Consider the following 12,701-nt stretch of genomic DNA (forward strand, 5'->3'; position numbering starts at 1 on the left):
ACCGGCTACCTAAACCCAGCTTCCACTGGGTTGGAACTCAGGTCATGAGCAGAGCTTGGACTGCAGAACTGCAGCTTACCACAGGGCTGCTGTTCTGACAAGCACAATTGAACTCCAAAGGGAGCTCTGGCTTTAAAGGGACCTTTAAAGGGACCGCACACCTTTTAAATGCCTTTTCTCCATTGAAAATAATGAAATATAGGGGCACCTTCTTTTGGAGCTCATAGAATTGGACCCCCTGACCCAATCTTTTTGAAACTTGGAGAGTGCTTTGAGGACAGGCACTGGATGCTATGCTGAAAATCTGGTGCCTCTACCTCCAAAAAACAGGCCTCCATGGAGCCCAGATACCCATGGATCAATTTTCCATTATACTCTATGGGAATCGGTCTCCATAGGGAATAATGGAGTGCCCGGCAGACATTTCTCTCTCTTTCCATCCCCCCGCTTTCTGATGACCCTAAAGCAGGCAGAAGGCATCCAAACCAGGGGATCTGCTGCTCCCACCTGGGGATTGGCAACCCTACCCAGCCACATCCTGACCAGTACAGTCCTTGCTTAAAGTTTTTGAGATCTGATGAGATCAGGTTAGTTTGGGCTATCCAGGTTAAGGCCTTGCACCCATAATAGTGGCTTAATGGGATGCTTTCCTGCCAGGTGATTTACCTGCATCCCAGGAAAAGCTTCTCTGCCCATTTCCACACATTTAACCTCTATTAAAGGGACAGGATGGTTTTCCTCCAGACCAGTTGGCAACCCTACGGAGTAGATGCAAACAGCCAACGTAAGTGTGGTCTGGAGATATGGTTGATCTGCAGACCACAGTTCAGTTCCCCTGGAGAACATGGATGCTTAGGAGGGCGGACTGGATGGCGTTGTATCCTGCTGAGGCCCCAAACCCTCCCCAAACCACTTCCTCTCCGGGCTCCACCCCCAAGATCTCCAGGTATTTCCCAACCCAGAGCTGGCAACCTACTCATGGATGTAGTCAATCCATGAGTGTTCGAGACAGATTTTGTTTGCATGGTTTTCCAGTTATACAATCCTAGTCCTATTGCATTGTTAAGAGGCATTATAGTTATTTATTAGATTTATATCTAATTTATTAGATTTTTTAAAATTAGATGTATTAGATTTTTTTATTTATTAGATTTATATCCTGCCCTCCCTGCCGAAGCGGGCTCATTGATTATATTGATTGAATTGTTTTCTATATTTTGTAATATGCCTAAGCAAAATCAAATCCTTGTGTGTGTGTGTGTGTGTTCTGCTCTCCCCAAGCTGCACCCCCAATTTTCCCAACCCAAAAGTTGATAACTCTTGTGGGAAGAATGGAAAAATAGAACTGTCCCAAAAGGCATGGATCGAGATTAAATTGGCTTTGTCTTTAGGACAGTGCCATTGTACAATATCCTCTATTTTTTTTAATCTGTCATGTTAGATGTTTCAGAGGATACCATATAAAAAAGGTAGAAGCCTTTCTTTGTCACAGGAACTCCTTTGCATATTGGGCCACACCCCCTTGATGTAGCCAATCCTCCAAGAGCTTACAGGGCTCTCAGTACAGGGCCTACTGTAAGCTTCAGGAGGATTGGCTACATCATGGGGGTGTAACCCAGGACTTTTCTTGAGCAGGAATGCACAGGAACACAGTTTCTGTGTCAGGGGATGTAGCCAGATATGCAAATGAGTTCCGGCTGGGCTTTTTGTACCAAAAAAGCCCTGGTGTGGCCTAATATGCAAAGGAGTTCCTGCTACAACCCCCCCTGCATGTAATTCCGATACAGCTACGGGCCAAATGTGCACATCTGGATAGAGAATTGCACATGTGTTTGTCTCCTTATGTCCCTGTGCACCAACTACAGTAATCAGGCAGCAATCTTGGCTTTCCCTTCACTTGGGGCAGCCTGCCTGGTGTCATCCAGAGCCTGGGCCTTTGCCCTCTTGGCTCTGTGGAAGGGGTTACCCGAAGAAGTGAGTGGGGCCCTCTCCTTGGAGATCTTCAGCAGGTGCTGCAAGGCCTCTCTGTTTGCTGGGGATTTGAATGGCAGGCATCTTTTAAGGAGGGGCAGAGGGGCAGAGATTTGGAGTCTGCTATTTTATTATTTGGTTTTAGCCAGGAATGTTTTAATTATTATTGTGTATACATGTTTTTGTGAAACATTTTAGTCAGGGTTTTTTTTTTAGCAGGAACTCCTTTACATATTAGGCCACACCCCCTGATGTAGCCAATCCTCTGAGAGCTTACAGAGCTCTTCTTACAGGGCCTACTGTAAACTCTTGGAGAACTGGCTACATCAGGGGTGTGTGGCCTAAAATGCAAAGGCATTCCTGCTACCAAAAAAGCCCTGGTTTTAGTAAATAATAATTTCCTGGACCCATTTCAATCTAGCTTCCAGCCAGGATTGGAACAGAGGCTTCTTTAGTCACCTTGGTTGATGGCCTCTGTCAAGAACTAGGTGGGGAATAATATGACCCTGCTAGTTCTGCTGGATCTCTCAGCGGCCTTTGATACTGTTGGCCAAAGTCAACTGAGCCACCTCTAAAGGCAAAGGTGCAAGCACCAGTCATTTCTCTCTGGGGTGACATCGCATCACGACGTTTTCATGGCAGACTTTTTACGGGGTGGTTTGCCATTGCCTTCCCCAGTCATCTACACTCCCCCTGCCCTCCCAGCAAACTGGGTACTCATTTTACCGACCTCGGAAGGATGGAAGGCTGAGTCAACCTTGAGCTGGCTACCTGAACCCATCTTCTGCTGGGATTGAACTCAGGTCGTGAGCAGAGAGCTCAGACTGCAGTACTGCAGTTTTACCACCCTGCGCCATGGGGCTCCTGAGCTACCTCTAAGGGGCAACATATTAACTGTGGTTTGAGTCCTATCTGGGTGGTTGGTCTCAGAAGGCAGTGCTGGGGGATTCCTGTTCCATTTTATTCCCCATGCTATTTATTTTCTATGTGAAGCCATTGGGAGAGGTTATCAGGAGGTTTGGGCTGCAATGTCATCAATGTACTGATGATGCCCATTCTTTCCCACCTAATTCCGAGGATGATGTCGATCCTCTGAACTGGTGCTTGGAGTCAGTAATGGGCTGGATGAGGGGGAACAAGCTGAAACTCTAAATCCTGACAAGACAGAGGTTCTTTGGGTTAGTAGAAAGGCATATCAAGGACTTATGATCTCCCCTGTCTTGGATGAGGTTAAGCTCCCCTTGAAAAGCTAGGCTCATGGCTTGGAAGTGCTGCTTGACACAATGGTCCCCTTAGAAAACCAGGTTTGGAGTGTGTTTGCCTAACTATGGCTAGTGTGCCAGCTGCATCTGTTCCTGGTTCAGTCAGATTGAGTTCTATCTAGACTGAACTACTGCAACGTGCTCTAGTTGGGGCTATCCTTGAAGAGTGTTTGGAAGCTGCAGCTATGCGGAATTCTGTGGCTAGGCTGCTGGTCAGGGCCAGCAACTGAGACCAAGTGTCCCTGATACTACAGCGATTATAAGAACATAAGAGAAGCCATGTTGAATCAGGCCAATGGCCCATCGAGTCCAACGCTCTGTGTCACACAGTGGCCAAATATATATATATATATACACACACACACTGTGGCTAATAGCCACTGATGGACCTCTGTTCCATATTTTTATCCAATCCCCTCTTGAAGCTGTCTATGCTTGTAGCTGCCACCACCTCCTGTGGCAGTGAATTCTGCATGTTAATCACCCTTTGGGTGAAGAAGTACTTCCTTTTATCCGTTTTAACCTGATTGCTCAGCAATTTCATTGAATGCTCACGAGTTCTTGTATTGTGAGAAAGGGAGAAAAGGACTTCATTCTCTACTTTCTCCATCCCATGCATAATCTTGTAAACCTCTATCATGTCACCCCGCAGTCGACGTTTCTCCAAGCTAAAGAGCCCCAAGTGTTTTAACTTTTCTTCATATGGAAAGTGTTCCCAACCTTTAGTCATTCTAGTTGCCCTTTTCTGGACTTTTTCCAATGCTATAATGTCTTTTTTGAGGTGCGGTGACCAGAATTGTACACAGTATTCCAAATGAGACTGCACCATCGATTTATACAGGGGCATTATGATACTGGCTGATTTGTTTTCAATTTCCTTCCCAATAATTCCCAGCATGGCGTTGGCCTTTTTTATTGCAATCGCAAACTGTCTTGACATTTTCAGTGAGTTATCTACCATGACCCCAAGATCTCTCTCTTGGTCAGTCTCTGCCAGTTCACAACCCATCAACTTGTATTTGTAGCTGGGATTCTCAGCCCCAATGTGCATTACTTTGCACTTGGCCACATTGAACCTCATCTGCCACGTTGACGTCCACTCACACAGCCTCAACAGATCCCTTTGGAGTACCTCACAGTCCTCTCTGGTTCTCACCACCCTGAGCATGCTGCTGATCCATTCCTGTGCTCAGATTTTGTCCTTTAAAGGCCTAGATGGCTTGGAACCTGGATATCTGAAGGACTGTTTTCTCCCAGACATTCCTGCCTGAGAAGTAAGATTACAGGGAGAGGCCCTCCTGATTGTTCCAACAATCAAAGATGTTTGTTTTGGTACTTGAGGGAGGGCCTATTCTGTAGCAGCCCCATGATTATGGCACACCCTCCCTGGGGAGGACTACTTGGACCCTTCTTTGTTGATCTTCAGGAGGCAGTTGAAGGCAGTTTTGTTCAGGACCACATTTGACTGATTTGTTTTATTATTGGAGTTTTGAAGTTGTGACTTTTTATGGGTTTTATAATGGTTGTTTTAATTGCATTTTTCGTGATGTTTTATTTATATTATGGCTGACTTGAGGTCCACCAGTGAAAAGGCGGCCAGCAAATGTTTTAAGCATGCGAACAACAATATAAAAGACTGTTGCTTTTGTCCATAATCACATCAAAATAAGCTGCGACGAGGCGTTCAGAAGAGAACTGGATGACTGGATTTCATCCCTCTCTGGTCCCTTTCTCACCAAACATCTGATCAGCATGACTGTAGCTTATTACATCTAAGTGCATAAATCACTGTGAGCCAGTTTAGTGTATGGTTAAGTGTGTGGACTCTTATCTGGGAGAACCAGGTTTGATCCCCTACTCCTCCACTTGCAGCTGCTGGAATGGCCTCGGGTCAGCCATAGCTCTCATAGAGGTTGTCCTTGAAAAGACAGCTTCTGGGAGAGCAATCTCATCCCCACTCACTTCACAGGGTGTCTGTTGTGGGGGAGGGAAGGTAAAGGAGATTGTAAGCCACTCTGAGACTCTGATTCAGAGAGAAGGGTGTGGTATAAATCTAAGGTCGTCTTCTTCTTTGCAGAACTACACAACTACAGTTTGGGCTACTGTCCTACATACTGTTGGATGGGGCCGTGATGCTCTGTATTCTTGGTGCTTGTGGGACATCAGTGGGAGGGCTTCTGGAGTTCCTGCCCTTCTGGTGGACCTACTGATGGCACCTGGGTTTTGGCCACTGTGTGGCACAGAGTGTTGGACAGGATGGGCTATAGGCCTGATCCAACATGGCTTCTCTTGTGTTCTTATATTCTGCCATTTAAGCAAGTGAATTTGGAACCCATGAAGCTGCCTTATTCTGAATCAGACCCTTGACCCATCAAAGTCAGTATTGTCTGCTTAGACTGGCAGCAGCTCTCCAGAGTTTCTAGTAGAGGCCTTTCACATCACCTGTTACCTCATTCTTTAAACTGGAGATGCCAGGGATTGAATCAGAGACTTTCTGCATGCCAAGCAGAGGCTCTTTCACTGAGCCGTGGCCTTCCCCAACTAGAACATCGAGTATTACTAACAAGTAGGCATTAAAGAAATATAAAAAGATGGAAAAAAAATGAAGAGAAGGCGCTGCAGAACTGATTTCCTGTGCACAATAAAACGTTTTATTCAAAAACAATGCATTCAATATCGTGTTTTGGCACATGAGTCAATGTGGCAGGCACATTCACACCCAACAATAACATTGTTGAAAGATTCAAAAAGAATCATTGCAAAGTTTTCTTTCCCCCACCCCTCACAAACTTCAATCACAACAATAAGTATGCAGGATACCTCTACAAGAAAACAAAAGAAAGAAAGAAACCAGTCCGAGAGGACAATCCATCCAAAGTTAAGTCAAAAAGACCCAATTCCATTGAGAGGGAGGGATTCCAATAAGAGAGGGAAACCAATTCTTGCCCCTCCTACTGAAACGAGACTGGAAAGTGCTTGAACTTTGGTTGGATCATGTCCCTGGCTTGCAGTTAACAAGTCAGACAAAATATTTACAGATACGTTACAAGGTATAGGTCATATTCAAATCTCAGAATCGTGACCCAGTTTCATACATCTTTAACACATATTATCCTGGAGCTGAACTGATTTCTTAAAGAACCAAGGGCACAATCTGTTTGAAATGTCTTCTCCAGAAGTTCCACTGAAGTGAATGGGAGTCGCCTTTGGCATCCACTCATATTTGGAGCTTGCTGGCAGGATTGGTCCCCCCACAGTGAAATCCTCATTGACTTCACTAGGACAGTGCCCAGCTTTTCATGCAAAAAAAAAAAATGTTTTGAAACGTTGTGCAGCTTTCCGCGCCATTCACCTGAGATTATATCCTGACTTTTAAAGTGTACATTTGCTACTCGAAAAATAAATACTTTCTAATATGGCTATTCAAGAACAAATGGTTGTTGGATGTCAGTGGCAGATTTTAGAATGTGAAGATGATGCTGTCAAGGCGCATGGAACAGTAAGATCCTTAGAATAGTCAACATTTAATTACAGGATTTTGCAATCTCCATTCATGTGTCATATTCTGTGCTTTTTCGGTATCTTTTCTGTTGCTTATGAGGAGGGGAGATACAAAGCAGTATTTGTATGAGTTGCAGATAGGCCCAGACAAGTGGACTCTCTGTTCACTGATTGAGTCTTGCCAAGATCTTGAAAACCCTCTGCTTTTACAATAAAGATGGTAAAAACAAGGTGTAAGTGGTCTTAGGAAGACCATACATATATGAACATATGAACTTATGAAACTGCCATATACTGAATCAGACCCTCAGTCCATCAAAGTCAGTATTATCTACTCAGCCTGGCAGCGGCTCTCCAGGGTCCCAAGCTGAGGTTTTTCACACCTACTTGCCTGGACCCTTTTTAGTTGGAGATGCCAGGGATTGAGCCTGGGACCTTCTGCTTACCAAGCAGATGTTCTACCACTGAGCCAGCATCCCTCCCCCAAATTCATCATGACTGATGGATTCCTTGTAGCTTGGTGAGTCTCAAGTGATGCAGACCTTCTATAAAGGAATGAGTGCTAATAAGTCCAAAGTTATAGAAATGCCTATGAAATCAGAACACTTTAACTGCATACCTTGCCTGTTTCTCGTACAAATTTGGTCCAAATTAACCAAACGATCCATCAATTCGGCGAGCCGAAGTCGATGGATCTGGTTACTTTTAAATTCCACTGAAGTCACGCTAGATTACACCCAAGCACAGCAATGATTCACATGTCGCAACCTCAGCTGCTGGTCAGATCTCTGCACGTGGTTGGGATTGTGTGACTGCATAATGACAATGTTCCTCAACGTCTAATGAAACCATGCGTATAGAATGGAGCAGCGTATGACCCTCGTACTAGGGATTGCCGTTTAGTTTGTTTGCACGTGCATATTATGTAAGGCTCTTGTGGGCCTTCTAGGGGAGGAGGAAGGCATGGGAAAGGGAATGCGCATGCACATTGATCACATACATTTTGGGCATGAGTCTTCCTTCCACTGGATACAATTAAGAGTTTCTCATTTCACTTCGGCGAATGTAGGATAAAGTCTTCTTGAAGGATGCCGTGAAGGACAGCAAAAGAAACCATGCACTTCAAAACCCTCAGATCTCCACATATCAAGAGGTGCCCACAGTGTGTGTATGTGTATGGAAAGTCTTCATTCTTTTTAATGACGGGCACTGAGCAGCATGGGATTGGTTTCTTCAACTGAAGTGAATGGGAAGACTGCTCCACAGCCCTCTGCATGCCTCACCACACCTGTTATAAGAGAAGGTCATGTTCCCATGGTGCAACAGTTCCTAGGATCTTTGGCTTAAATGCGATTGTGAGGGACAATCCGCTGAATCTCTGAACTGCAAGTACATAATGAATGATAGATGTGTTGTTACATGAGGGTATCTATTTTGCTGCGGAATCTGTTAGTCCGGCACTCAAGCTATTTCAAATTCCTCGCTCCTCAAGCACATGTGCCATCGTAGAGTTCATGTTACTGAAGTACTCGTACGAGTCTAGAACCTGCAGCTGAACTAAAATCTACATTGTGCCACTGCTCTGCACCATTCTAGGCTCTATGATAAGCATTTTAGGCTATCGGACATCCTTGGCGGGCTTCGTAAGGATGAACTCTGTGGAAATCTTTTCCACTGATCTCAGCAAGAAACCGAGGCTGAAGCAGCTTCCAGTTCCTTTCAGTCCTGACCGATAAAACACGTCATGCCAGTTTTCAGCTCAAAGGAAGACCAAAACAGCATTAAACAAAAGAGAGGGCTACGAAGACTTTGCTTTTAAGGAGTATTGATACTTTTGAGGGGGGGAAAAAAATAAGTAATTTACTTTGGGTCATATTGGCCTATTGATTTTGAAGTAGGACTCCCTGATGAAATCTATGGCCCTCAAACACTCAATCAGGTTATGAAATATCAATGGCCAATTCAGTGTGAAAAATCAATTGCTATGATATGACCTTTTGTCAATACATTTCTGAATTCCCATTTCTAATCTCTAAATGATTTGTCTGGCTGCCTCAAATCTCTCCTTTTTCACAGTCGTACACTGTCACACTCCCCCCACCTTCATGGATGGATTTCTACTGAAGTCAGTGGGATTACTCCAGAGCAAGAGGTTTGAAGGCTGGAGGCCATCCCTGCCAATGCTTCTGTTTTGCTGGATCGTTGATCTGTTTTGCCCAAGGGTGTGATGAGGCTAGTAATACAGCACAGAGTAGGCAAGATGATGCGCAGTAAATGGCCAATGCAATTTCTTACCATTGTTAACTAGAAACTGAAACACGCACACAGAAATATATATACATGTGCCACGCATATTGGTCTCCCAATAACACAAATCCAGAGTTAACTGCATTCCTCTTAACTTGATGTTCTCAAAAAGAGGCTTGTTGTTCAGAAATTGTCAACGAATCTGTCCTCTGAATCGTGACCGAACAAAAAGATTTTAAAAATTCAGCTCAGAGCTAACAAGCCTGAGATGAAGGGGAGGTATCTGCAGAGCCCCTTATGACAGCAGAAGGCCTGCGTGGGAGGAAGGAAGTCACTGTTGTCCACAGGGGTGGAATTCTAGCAGGAGCTCCTTTGCATATTAGGCCACACACCCCTGATGTAGCCAATCCTCCAAGAGCTTACAAAAAAGAGCCTTGTAAACTCTCGGAGGATTGGCTACATCAGGGGTGTGTGGCCTAATATGCAAAGGAGCTCCTGCTAGAATTCCACCCCTGCAACTACTTCCTCTAGTTGTAGCTCTCTTGCTACATTGCCCGCATAATTCTGGAGGGGCCCCTCCCGATTCTCAGGAGTGACTTCGCATGGCATAAGGATACGAAGAGGCAGGAAAACTAAAATGCAAAAGTGGGGTTCTAAGTGGGATCCAAGCCACATATCAGGGTTTCTGGTATTTAAATACATGGACTTGCTCATTCCTCTACATTAACTGGTCCTTGTCCTAGAAATTCTGGTTGTTAACATGATGCAATACACCTACTTTACAGGAAGATTATCCTAAGGGTTCAAAACCTGTAACAATTGGGCTTTACTAGTCTCCCGTCTTGTATTACTCCTATTTGCTTCCCCCTCCTGATTCAAACGTTATCAAAAGTATAATCAATCTATCAAAGATTTCAAGTTTTCACGGCTGGCATCCTCATTAGGGTTTGTAGAATCTTTCGGGCTCAAGTGCCGTGTTCTACTGGAGAAAGTTTTTCTTCCAGACGTTTCATTCTCAGCTGCGGAGAACATCCTCAGTGGCGTTGCAGCTGGAGCAGGCGCTCTGACCTTCATGCACAGCAGCCAAGAAGGTCAGAGCGCCTGCTCCAGCTGCAACGCCACTGAGGATGTTCTCCGCAGCTGAGAACGAAACGTCTGGAATAAAAACTTTCTCCAGTAGAACACGGCACTTGAGCCCGAAAGGTTCTACAAACCCTATAATCAATCTGTTCTTCACCAGTACATCTTTCCATGACTACAAACCTCAAACACAACATGTGATGGTAAATGTCTACAGCCTATGACTACCACATTCATCTGTGGAAAGATGTGAAAACTTGAGCCTATCTTCGAGACGGTGACACTGAGGATCAGTTACTAGCAGGGCTTTTTTTTTTAGCAGGAACTCCTTTGCATATTAGGCCATACCCCTAATGCAGCCAATCCTCCAAGAGCTTACAAAGGACAAGGCCTACTGTAAGCTCCAGGAGGATTGGCTCCATCAGGGTTGTGTGGCCTAATATGTAAAGACGTTCCTGCAACAAAAAACGCCCTGGTTACTAGCCATTTTAGTGGGGAAGGCGACAAGAGCATGTGGCTATTCATGGGCTATGTCCATGTCAACCAGTCTAGCTAGTGCCAATCAGGGCCGGTGCTAGGCTTTCTGGTGCCCTCGTCAAGTCACCCACTAGTGCCCCCCTTATCATTTAAAAAAATATAGGGAAAATGAAAAGCATCAAACTTAAAACTTCACATTTTTAACATACTGATTTTTAATTTTTCAAAAAAATGTGATAAGTTATAAAAAAATCGTCAGAATAAGTGCTTGCCAGCCATGCCATGAACGAGGGTGGCCAAGTCGCACATCGGGGAGGGGGGGTGACTTGGTTTTGTTGAGGGCAGTTTGCTGGTGGGAGAGGATGAGGTGACAGCGGTCAGGAGCCGGCATCACGTGTCGGGGAGGGGGCTCTCAGCAGTGCCCCCTAGGCCAGGGGGCGCCCTAGTTGACTGCCAACTTTGCCTACTCCCATGCACCGGCCCTGATGCCAATGAAGCTTTTGAGACCACCACACAACTGTGATCTCAACACATGAAGCAAAAACGACGAAGAAGATTATGCTGAAGTTTTAGAAAGATTTGGGAAGGCCTTTAAAACAAACAGGTAAAAGTGGTTTAACTCCAGGGACAGGAGTAATTTACACTGAGAGTGGAAGGGAAGCCAGTTTCCGGGAGAAAAACTGAAAAGCCACCCAGCTTTGAAATCAACAGTTTTCCTTGAATCCAACAAATACTGATGTGATGGTCTCTAAGAAGGGTCTTCAGACGCTTGGGGCTGCTTTGTCACACATCCCCTTAAAAACCGAACACATTATTGCTTCTCTTCCTACAAGAACTTCAAACTCATCAGAAACAATGGGATAAACTCAGTTACTCTTTTCCCCCCACATAAGAACTTCAGAGCTAATAGGAATGCAAGTGAATCTCTCCCCACCCCCGACTAAAATAGGGTCCATTTTTTAAATTACTATTATTTTAAGCATTGCTGGAAATCTTCAGCTCAGGAACAAACTACACGGGTCGTATTTTGGAGTTGGGTCTGGGTAGACAGAAGCTGTGGGGAATGTCCATTTAAAACTCTGTGGGGACCTGATTCGGCTCAGGAACACAGAATGGGTGGGTGGTAGGGAATCCTGCTTTCCCTCACTGTGCTGTCTGCCTGAGCTGAAATAGCCCCAAGAAGGAGTTATTTCCCCTTTTATGTATATGCTTGGAATATTGTACATGCAGGTCTAAAAAAGGAGCAGATAGCTCTCTTCTGGAGCCAGTTTGATTCTGAACAAGGGTATGGATAGGAGGCAGAAGAACCCTCCTCCCTCTGCACTACAGTTCCGTGCTGAATTGGGCCCCTTCAAAGTTTTAAATGAATGTTCCCTGCTATATGGTTGCAGGGAAAGCAAGTCAAGTTCAGGGAACCTGGACCCCAACAGTTAAACTCTGTCTCATGTAGTTTGGTCCTTAGAAGACTACCTCTTCTCCTCTAAGCTCTTTGTTGCTGCTTATGATCTTGCAGCTGTCCTGTGCATACTGCCTGGGGGCAGGGCTTTGTTTGTAGCAGGAACTCCTTTGCATATTAACCCCTCCCCCCCCATGTAGCCAGTCCTCCTGGCTGCACTAAGAGTTCTATGAGCTCTTGGAGGATTGGCTGCATCAGAAAAAGATTGTAGATATATACCTCATCCTTCTCTCTGAATCAGAGTCTCAGAGCAGCTCAGAATACCTTCTTTCTCCACAACAGACACCCTCTGAGGTAGGTGGAGCTGAGAGAGCTCTCCCAGAAGCTGCCCTTTCAGGGACAACTCTTGCGAGAGCTATGGCTGACCCATTCCAGCAGCTGCAAGTGGAGGAGTGGGGAATCAAACACAGTTCTCCCAGAGAAGAGTCCGCACACTTAACCACTACACCAAACTGGCTCTCAGGGGTGTGTGCCCTAATATGCAAATGAGTTCCTGCTACAAAAAAAGTCCTGCAGCTGGGGGCCCTCATAAACCTCTGAGTGCTCCCAGAGGCCTCTGGGATGTGCCCTCCAATTTGCACAGGCTCTTGCTGAGTCAGCAATGGTGCCATTTTGGACACAGCTCTCATTTGCCACTGGTCAGGGCTCAGCAGGGTTGCAAGCTTGGTCTGGCTATCACCGTCCTGGTGTCACATTGTTCAAATACC

This window comes from Heteronotia binoei, chromosome 4 (genome assembly GCF_032191835.1).
Source record: "Heteronotia binoei isolate CCM8104 ecotype False Entrance Well chromosome 4, APGP_CSIRO_Hbin_v1, whole genome shotgun sequence".
Classification (NCBI taxonomy): domain Eukaryota; kingdom Metazoa; phylum Chordata; class Lepidosauria; order Squamata; family Gekkonidae; genus Heteronotia; species Heteronotia binoei.